Raw genomic sequence first — 11,320 nt, forward strand, 5'->3', positions numbered from 1 at the left:
CTTCTCTCCAGAAATGACAACAATGAACAACTTGGTGTGAAAAACTAATATGTAATTGGCTTCTGAGTACCTATGGCCTATCCTAGTTACTTTTAATCATTCCACATAGTGTTTCTAGGCATTTATGGGCTGAACTCCAAACAGTAAAATGAAGAGGAAGAAGCAAGCCTGTTGCATAACGAGGATTATACTTCATAGCATCCTTCCTGTAAGCGTGGTTTGGTTCAGGTTACACCAGTTTTAGCTAAATTTATGTAAGAATGACATTTTAAAAATTACGATAGGAATTCACTGTATTGTTAGTCAAAAAAGCAAGTTTCCCAAACCTGCCTTAACCTGTAAAAGTTTTCAGCTACCTGGGTGAGAGGAGGCCAAGGTTGCTGGATGTCTTGCTAAGAGACCTGTTAAAAAGAGTAGAAAAATGAAAATCTCACAGTAGTCTACTTTTGGAGTAAATGTATGCTTAACATTCTGAGGGGATCTTTCATTGCAAGAAAGAGAATTTTCTAGTACACTATTTAGAAAATCTAAAGGATGCTTTTTTTTTTTGGCTCTTCAACCTTTCAAAATATCCTGTTTTCTCCCACAGATGGGGTACAGTTTTTTGCAGGAGAAACATTTTGAAGAAATGCTCCTGTGTATGAAGTCCCAAAGCTAGTTCTGAACTATTAAACTTTTTTTCTGCATTGAACACTTTGTTATAAAGAGCGAGTCACTTGAAAAATAGACGCTTCCTTTTCACAGTCTCACTTTGAGTGTAAATGGAAAAGATTGCTTTCAGCTTCCACTACTCAGTTCTCAGTGGGTGTCACCCTCCCTGGCTTTGTCTCTCACCCACTTTCTTTATTTTAAGTGGGAGGGTTCGGTTTCAGTGCAGGACTTGTGTCTTTCTGTAGCTTATTTGCTAGAAGTGCTGGGGAGGAAACGTGATAAAGCTTTACTATGTTCTCCAGGCCAACACTGGTAGGTAGAATGGTGTTTATTCTCCAGTATGAAATCAGCCTTGGTAGGTGGGGAGAGGGGCATACGGCTCTGATTTCAGGTAGGACACTGGGGCAGCATCCTCCCCCTTCTCAGCCTTTAAGAAATTTTATTTATTGATTGATTTTTAAAGAGAGAGAGACATTGATTTGTTGTTCCACTTATGTATGCCTTCATTGGTTGATTCTTGTATGTGCCCTGACATGATCGAACCCACACCTTGGTATATCAGGACAATGCTCTAACCCACTGGTCAGGGCCTTCAGTCTTTGCTTTTTCTTTCTTTTTTTTTTTAAAAAATATATTTTTATTGATTTCAGAGAGGAAGGGAGAGAGAAACATCAATGAGAGAGAATCATTGATCGGCTGCCTCCTGCATGCCTCCCACTGGAGATTGAGCCTGCAACCCAGGCATGTGCCCTGACCAGGAATCCAACCATGACCTTCTGGTTCATAGATCAACACTCAACCACTGAGCAACACCAGCCGGGGCTTATTTTGCTTTTTCGTTCTCCTTTCCTCCTTTCTCCTCTCTCCCACCTCCCCTCTTCTGCCCTTCCTTCCATTTTGCTGCCCCTCCCCCTCCTCCTCATGGAACTTTCTCCACCTCTTTCCAGAGTTGGCTGGAGTTCAAGGGAGAGCCCCCTGGCTCAGGGATCACAGGGTTTAAACCTAGAACAGATAGAGAAGCTGCTCTTAAATGCAAAGGAACGTACTGATGGTCCCATGCTCTGGTCTATTTCCAGTTCCGGAACCAACTCTCACGCATTTCCACTGGTGTCTCAAGGAAATCTCAAAATCTGAGGTTTCCCTGAGGATCAAGCTGGGACGCAGCAATAAGCCACGGGGCCGCCCCACTGCCTCTGACATTTCTGGGTGCAGATTTCTAATGGTCCCCTGACCCCGAAGATTGTCACATCAGCATTCAGGGGCTGCTCCCCATCGGCTCAACTGTTTCTTCGTTTCTAAATATAACAGCACCAGGAATCAGCACTTTAAAACACCTTCTTTTCTTTATTGTTAGTAGTTTCTGAGGAGTGATTGCTAGAGCGTTTGCTCCCTAAGCAGGATATTTTCAGCACACGAACATGCTCTACATTTACTTTCTGTCATCAATGCCATGATGCCGGTTCCTCTTTATGGGGAAGGACTCTCCCCCAAGTGCTGGGACCGCAGCCGGAAGACAGCCTTCAGCTCCCTCTGGAAATTGCCAGGGCTGTGCTTGGGGGCAGCCCGCAGGACTGACCGGTTTCTGAGGGAACGCAAGGCCAGCTGCCCTGACTGCAACACCATCTCTGAGGGGCCAGCCCCGCTTCACTGTGTCCCATGGGAAAGGAAGATCCACCCTTCATTGGAAGAGGATTAATTGATGTTAATAATATATAAACACTTAACAGTTGAAAAAGAAAGCGTGGGGAACCAGTTTCTATTAGAAGGGGGATTGGCAGGAGGCAATTCGAAGTAGTTTAAAAAGGTGACAGTTTGACTTGAGAGCTGTGGAATGAGGGGAGGGGTTTGACAGCGCGGAGCCTGGGCTTCCAGATGTACCCACATCACCATCCATCTGGGAGCGAGGCTTTCCTGAGGGAGGCCTGCTGGAGTATCCATCCATGTAGAATCCGCTTGTAGAGCTGATTCCTTAAAATAAAGCTTTGTCGCAAATTATGAGACTGACGTGCTGCCTACTGTGCTAAGGAGACAGGTACTTTGTAGCAAATTAGAAAGGACATTTTAAGAGAAAAGAAACTGCTAGTGACAGCTGACAACAAAGTTAGAGACAGAAGGACTATTTGACATAACAGGTGACTCCTGAGGACACTAATCCTATTGGATCAGGCTCCATCCCATGACCTCATTTAATGGTAATTTCTTCCTTGGAGCTCTCTCTCTAAATATAGTCACATTGGGGATTAGGGCTTCAACATAGGAATTTTTGTTTTTTTGCAGGGGGTGGGGGGAAACAAACATTCAGTCCATACATAAGTAGAAGGACTTGCCCCTGTGCCATCTGGGCTCCTATAGGGCATGCACCCAGCAGAGAAATGTCCCCTTAAATGTTTTTATTCCTCCATTGGTGATATTGGCTAATGACCAGTAAGCATCCTTCCTGCCTGTTTCAGGGACAAGGTCCTGAGGGTGGAGGATGCAGGGGTCTCCTGGGGACCCTTGAATGCTGCAACTTCCTGGTGAAGCCATCTTATTGTCCAACTCAAACCCCCAGCTTATTATGTCTGATTCCCTTTTCTCCCTTTATTAATACTAACTAGCTACCTATGCTAACAAAAGTAGAGGTGGTATTTCTCAATTATTTCAGACAAAGCCTCATTTGTTTCACATTCAATCCTATATAATAAAAGCCTACTATGAAAATTGTTCGACCGAGAGTTTGACCACTTGCTATGATGTGCGCTGACCACCAGGGGGCAGTGTGGAACATGGCGGGCGTCAGTGACCAGTGGCGGTGGGGAGCAGGGCCGCCATCCGGCTCCAAGGTGCCGAGGGAGCCAGGAAGGTGGGGGGGCTGTTCGATCACCCCAGAGGTGGGATGGTGGAGCAGGTAAGGGGGCAGCGCCAGGCCACAGCAGGGTGCCAGGTGGGACTGCAGGGCTGCAAGGCTCGGGGTGCAAGCTGGGGCTGTGAGCCTGGGGGCATGGGCTGGGGCCTGATCCTTGCAGGCCACCACAAGGGACCCTATTCGTACACGAATTCGTGCACCGGGCCTCTAGTATAGAATTAATTATCTTCCAATGTAAAACATAATTAACCTTTTATTCTTCTAAATAGTAAAAAAAAAAAAATCACAACTAAAAGGAATGACTTCAATTTTGTAACCAGTAATGAAGTGGTGGGGCAGAGAAAAGAGATACATTTTAAAGATATTAAAATGATACAGTTATTGAGCTTTGGAGTTAGGGGAGGAACCTGGGATGGTGCCCAGTTTCTTGTTTGGGTGAGTGGTTGGATGGTGGTGTTTTAACCAAGGCGGGGTACTGGAGGTGTTGCAGGGCTGGGTTGAGAAGATAATCAGTGTGCCTCTGTTGAGTTTAGGGGCACTTCTGAAATGTGCTGGTAGCAAAGTAGAGAAGAATGACTTATGGAATGGAATTCAGGAGAGAGTTCCAACCTGGAGATGCAAATTTGGTCCAGGGTTTGGAGATGTTCTTGTAACATGGATAGAGGTGCTGATTACACTAATTCTCTTAAGGATGGTCCTAACAATAAGACAAATCAGGAGACTCGTGTATCTCAGAGAAGGGGAGATAATATTTCACTTCTGCTCATCAGCCAAAAGGGGTTGCCAAAGTGTCCCTTGGGAAGATACTAGGGGCACACTTGTCTGCCTCACAGTTCTGTCTTGGCCTGGCCCAGGTGGTGGTTTCTGAAGAAATGCAGTTTCAGGGGGCACTGAGCTGCCTCCTAGCTGGGCTTAGAGAGTGACTCACTCTCAGTGACAGCAGGGTGTTGAGACAATGAATTGCTGGCCACCTGCCTCCCTTTAGGACTGAATTTAGCTGAGACTTTTCTGCCTTTTGTCATGTTAAATGGTGCCTGCCAGTATCTTGCTTCCTGGAGGCTTGTGCTTAATCTGTGAGAGAAATGAGTGACTCACTCTCTATTCTCAGTCTGCTCTTAAAGAACTCAAGCTTTCTTAAAAGGACCCCAGGGGAACCCCTTCAGCCTCAATATGAAATTCATCTTTATTTCTGAATTACTCATTCCTTTAAAACTAGTTTCCATATCCTGGGAGAAGCAGCTCTCTGCCTGTTTAATGCTTTGTTTCATGGGGGCCCTATTTGCTAGGGTTCTTCTTATGCAGCATCATCTAAAGTTCTCTCAGACTGATGAATAGCCATTGTCCACATCCTTCAAACCCATTGATTGTTTGATAGCCTGTTCTTATCAATCCAACCTCCAAATGCTCCCAGGATAAGGGCCCTGAGGAAGAGACTAAGAGAATCTGTCTTCAGAACAAACATCCATTTCAGTGTCACTCAGAGTCACCAGAAAGTTCAATGTCTATGGCAGCGGTTCTCAATCTGTGGTTCGCGACCCCTTTGGGGGTCGAAAGACCCTTTCACAGGGTTCACCTGAGACCATCGGAAAACACATATATAATTACATATTGTTTTTGTGATTAATCACTATGCTTTAATTATGTTCAATTTGTAACAATGAAATTGGGGGTCACCACAACATGAGGAACTGTATTAAAGGGTCATGGCATTAGGAAGGTTGAGAACCACTGGTCTAAGGGCTTTGGGACTTATCTTTCCTTGTATTAGGCAGGATAGATAGCTGCTAGGGCAGGCAGAGGGGAAGGGAGAGGGGAAAGTAAGGGGAGTTTATCTCACCCATTGAACCAAAAAGTCAGCAGTCTTGGGATTTGCCAAGATAAAATCACCAGATGTTCTCATAAATTCTGGGAAAAGTCACAACAATGTAAAAGGGGAACTTGGAATCTAGTCTATCAAGCAGGGAGACCTTGAAACCTATAGGAGGGAAAGGTATAAAACTCTTGAACCCCCACCAGGAGGGGCACTCAGACTAGCTGAGTTGCCTACTTGTGCTTTATGCCAAGTGTATTCTTAATACATTCACTTTCTTTGCTTCCTTAATAAATTAGCTTGCGTTGCTTCAACACTGCTTTCTGTCACTTGTCCGGATTTTTTCCTGTGAGCATGACAAGAGCCAAGGAGAAGAGAGCCCCCTCTGACTCGGGCAGCTCTCCAGTAACACTGAGTTTATTTACTAGAAAAGCCTTCACCTCGTGTGCTGCTTTAAGGTTGAACGTGCTCCACACCTTACAGAACTGGAGCTTGTGATCATACTAGTGACAGTACAGGGTTTGAGGTCACCTTTAACTACCCCCGTTTGTTAGTTCAGGGCATCAGAGCGTGAAAACAATAGTTTTCCTTAGGGCAGTGATCTAAATAGCTTTAAATAACATTTATAATGAAAAAGATTTAAATTGGACAGACTTCCTGAGGAGCTTCTTCTTCTTCTTCTTTTTTAAAATATGTTTCTATTGATTTTTAGAGAGAGAGGAAGGGAGAAGGATAGAGAGATAGAAACATCGATGAGAGAGAACCATCAGTCGGCTGCCTCCTGCAAGCCCCCTACTAGGGATCGAGAATCGAACCTGGGACCTCTTGGTTCATGGGTTGACACTCAACCACTGAGCAACACTGGCCAGGCCTAAGGAGCTTTTTTTTTTTGAGGCCACAGAAAGAGATGAGGGAGTAGGACATCTATAACCTTCCTTTTTTTAGCCTCTTGTAACCTCAGGCCTTTCAGTTTCCCTGCTTTTCTACTAGAGGAGCGATGATGCTTTCCAGAGGAAGCTCCTGCTGTGTCTTTAGTTGTAAGAAGTAGAGTTTCCTATATTTTATTTTTTAAAAAAATTGATTTTACAGAGAGAGAGCGAGAGAAACATTGATGTGGGTATATGCCCTGACCCGGAATCAAACCCACCACCTTTTAGTGTATGGGACGATGCTCCAACCAACTGAGCCACCTAGCCAGGGCTTCTATATTTTCTTATATTTCCATCAGCATTTTCTCTGTGATGACTGCCAGCACAGGAGGATGAGAGTGGTGGATTGTCTTTTGTTGCCAGAAGCCCTGATTCATGATTAGTCACTAATTTTTAGGTAACACACAGGCTTGACTTTAATAAAATAAACAAATAAACATGGACATTTACCAAAGGTGTAAATTGAGGGCATGTAAATAAAAGAGGGGGAAAATATTGATCCTGCCCTGACAGAGAGAGAGTACAAATATGCCTATGAGATAAATCACAATACCAGAGACTATAGCTATACTAACGTGTGGGGAGCAAAGAACTACTTCTGAAAAACTGGGTCTCTCACTATTGAGTGTCAAATGTTGTAAATTCAAGGGTCCTCAAAGTGAGCTTATTATTTCATCTTTTCCCCGCCCCCTGAGATTGAATTATGCTAAACCCTGAACATAGAAGAAAATTGAAGGGCTTGTGCCTAGAATACAGGTATCTCTAAGAATCAAGTATTTTCCTGAAACTCAAGGAGGGATAGACTTGGCAAAATTGGGTTTTAGGCTTGACTTCAGAATAGGAATGCAAGCATACATCAGAGATATTGCGGGTTTGTTTCCAGCCCACTGCAATAAAGCAAGTAACACAATAATTGGAGTTGTTATTTTTTTGCTGGGGGGGAGGGGGGAATTGCCTTCAATTTTAAAAATCACAACATCTGTGAAGCACAATTAAGTGAAGCACAATAAAACCAGGCCGACTTTCACTGTAGTTGGAAAGTGAAAGGAAAATAAAGAAAAGGCTGCTAATTGAGCTGGAGGAGGAGGAAGAGAATTTCTTTAGGAAAAAGATTGAGATCTTAGCGGTCAGGTCAGACAGATATAAAACATGTCAGATCTGTGTTCCCGTCAGGATTGAGCGTGGGAGGGGTTCTTGTGACTGTTAGTAAATTGTTCACTTGTTTGAGGAGTATACAATTTATAACATCACTCTTTCCCGTCTGGCTTCTAACTAGTTAAGTAGGAAGATGCCAGAACCACAAGATTCAAAAGGAAGTTGAACATGAAAAGATTTTAAAATGTGTGGAATGAGTCCCGGGGAAGAAAGAGAATCTCAGGTAAAACCTGGAGACTTGGAGGCACTACCTTGCCGATCCCTCTCTTTTGCTGTGTTGGAAGAGGTCACGGGAGGATGTGACTTCTGGTTGACCCTGGAGCTGGATCCGAGCAATCAGAGGCTCCCCACCTCTTCCTGATCCTTGGAATGTAGGTTCCACCCTCCCTTCCCACAGCCGGAGCCATTTCCAAGGACACAGCCTTGAGAGAGCAAAGTGTTATTGAGACCATCTGGATGATGTATGGGACGCAACCCCATTAAGACCTCTATTAACAGAAGATTCTGGTGGGTAGGTGGGTGTGGAGAGGTACTCATCCTGGGGCGCCCAAAACAAGTCTCCTAAGTAAGTTCCCTTGCTTATTAAACCTGCCACCCGCCAATCTGGGTGGTGCATCTCTTTCTTAGGCTTCTCCTTGCCCTCCGAGGGGGAACAGTTTCAGATCTCACCTGGGAAGCTCCTGAGGTTGCTGCCTAACTTGCTAGAGACAGAGTTGTCTCAAATGCCCTTCTTAGAGAGGCTGCAATAGGTATGATGAATTATTTTTCTTAGGAAAGCAGGTGTATAATGTCACAATACCTTTTTGGTAGCATATTTCTCCTAATGAGATTGTTTTAAATACTGGGTTTGGAGAAGATTGTTTTTGTTTGGAGTAACTATGGTACAGGAGCTGGCCATTTCTGTTTTCTACATGGTGGGCCTGGTGCTATGCTTGGTATCTTCTTCTTTTTCCCTTTTTACACTGACTCTTTGACAAGTTGTTTAAGGGAGAGATTTGAGTTTGGTTATTTCTACTTGGGAGGTGATGAAGGCGCTCATTCCATGAAAGTCAGGCTTGGCTTCTGAAGCAGGGACCTGACTAGACCCAGGGATCAGGGTAAGAGTCTCTGAGACTAAGCAAAATAAGGATTTGGGAGGGGAATGTTTTAGGGATTCATTTTTTTTCCAGCCATAACATACAAGAGGATTTTATTTCTGGAGTCCAATTTCTCTTTAGACACTTAGTATTTGAGGGGATGCATATTGTTTAAATCGGGTGCATATTTATATTATTGCTAAAGAATTGGGGATTTAAAATGTCTTTTTTGCTCCTTGCACACGTTTTGGGGAGCTCATTAGACAGTGCAGCTGGGCATAATTGGAGATGGGAAATAGGTAGGGAGTGAATCTTGGTCCTAGAAGTTAATTTACTAAATGTTCAATTTTGACCATTTTAGATCCTTTAGGTACAAAAATATCATCCACATGAGCCCAAGGAAGATACATAAAGAACAGTAACAGATATAGGTGGAAAGGTCTCACAAAAGTGGAAGCAAAACGAGTCTGATATGCTACAGGTTTTCTTCCCTGAGAGAGAGCCATGTTCCCAGCTCATTATGAGCTTGGTTGATCCAGCACTGAGGCAAAAGAGTAAAAGGTGCGTGTGTATGTGTGGGTGTACAGGAGAGGGAGAGGGAGGGGGAGAGTAAGAGGGAAGAAAAGGGGAGAGAGAGGGGGAGAGGGAGAGGAGGAGGGGAAGGGGAACGTGGAGGAAGAGGGAGAGAGAGAATGGGGTTGTATTGTAAGAGGTGGGAAGGGTCTATTATTATTGTTGCCTGTTGTGAGGGGAATTTCTTCCCCATAATTCCTGCTTTCAGGGAGGAGCTAAGCTGTTGGTTGGATCCTGCTTTTCTGTGAGGAGGGGGTTAAATCTGCCAGAGGTCCCTGCTCTTGCATGACTTGATTTCTTCCTATAAGACCTTCCTATCAGGCTTCATATGGGAGGTTTCCTGGCTCTGGGTTCCCCAGTTTTCTAACTTCTCGGTGTTAAGTTAGTGCAGTGATGGCAAACCTATGACACGCGTGTCAGAGGTGACATGCGAACTCATTTTTTTGGTTGATTTTTCTTTGTTAAATGGCATTTAAATATATAAAATAAATATCAAAAATATGTCTTTGTTTTACTATGGTTGCAGATATCAAAAAATTTCTATATGTGACACGGCACCAGAGTTAAGTTAGGGTTTTTCAAAATGCTGACACGCTGAGCTCAACAGCTTCACCATCACTGAGTTAGTGGGTAGTTGCATCAGGTCAGACCCCTGCTGCTGCCATCAGGGGGTGTGTGGGGCAGTTCTATCTTGAACTTGTTGAAGTACTGTATGCTCTGCGTGTGCAATTTCCACACTGGCCACTGGATGGCGGGCTCAGTTCACAAAAACACAAATCCGTGCACCCAGAAGTTCCTTGGCTTAATTTTGTTAGCAAAAGGAAGACAGGGAAGTCAAGACTGGGTGCTGTGTAGAATTGAGACAGAAACTGAAAAAAAAAAAAAATCCTTCTATTGAACAATCAATTTAGGCATTTACTGCTTGATGTGTGTCTTACAGAAGCTTATTGCTTTTTTATTCCCTATCCTTTCAAGAAACTTGGTTTGAGAAAGCACTCAATAGATTAATTTAGACAACCTGGTGCCACAATCACATGATGATCAAATTCTGTTCCGCAACCAGACCAGCTGCTGTTCATTCTGAGACCCCACGTATCTCACATACCCTTCGTCCTGGCCGTGGACAGAATTGCATTTCCCCCTCAGATGACTGTATTTGGAGATAAAGCTTTTAGAGGTAATGAAGGTTACATGAGGTCATAGGGTATTAATTCTATATGATTGGTGGCCTTAGAAGAACAGAATTTAACATTTCAAGATTATTTGAATGATAAGAACTGGGGATTTGAAGAAGCCCTAAGACATAAGAATGATATAATAGTTTTCTCTTTATTCCCAAGTCTCTTAAACAAAACAAAAAAACCCCTAAAACTTCTGACATATATATATATATATATATATATATATATATATATATAAAACATATCATATATCGTATATCATATATATCACATATATAATATCATATATATGTACTTTTTATTTAGGAAGTTAGCCGATATCCAATCTCACAGAGCCAGAGAAAAGTGAATTGACAATCTATTACCAAACTTTCAGGTGTCCTCTTCCCTGCCAATTTTCCCTTATGTTTGCTAAAATTCATTAACTGGGAACAGGGCCATTAATTCCACAGTTTGGAATGAGGCTTAAAAGTACATATCCCTAGTCCTGGGCAGGTAGCTCAGTTGGTTAGAGCATCATTCTGATATGCCAACGTTGTGGGTTCCATCTCTGTCATGGCACATACAAAAATCAACAAATGAATGCATAAATCAGTGGAACGACAAATCTCTCTGTCTCTCTTTCTCAAAATCAATAAAAAAGTACATATCCCTGGGTAACGTATTATCTTAAATCTATCCCAAGGTATAAAAGATCGCCAGGACCGGTTTGGCTCAGTGGATAGAGCGTCGGCCTGCGGACTGAGGGGTCCCGGGTTCGATTCCGGTCAAGGGCATGTACGTTGGTTGCGGGCACACCCCCAGTAGGAGATGTGCAGGAGGCGGCTGGTCGATGTTTCTCTCTCATCGATGTTTCTAACTCTCTATCCCTCTCCCTTCCTCTCTGTAAAAAATCAATAAAATATATAAAAAAAAAAAAGATGAATTCTTTCACATGTAGATGCTTCAAGGAAATAGAGTGTGTGTGTGTATGTGTGTGTGTGTGTGGGGGGGTTGGTAATCAAGAAAGGGGAAAGGTGAGGAAGGTATAGAGAACGAAGGGGTAAGAGGATAAATTGTCCTCTGGTCTAGATCTGTTCAGTAGCTTCCAGATTTTGTAG

The sequence above is a fragment of the Myotis lucifugus genome, unplaced genomic scaffold (genome assembly GCF_000147115.1).
Source record: "Myotis lucifugus unplaced genomic scaffold, Myoluc2.0 scaffold_26, whole genome shotgun sequence".
NCBI classification, from domain to species: Eukaryota; Metazoa; Chordata; class Mammalia; order Chiroptera; family Vespertilionidae; genus Myotis; species Myotis lucifugus.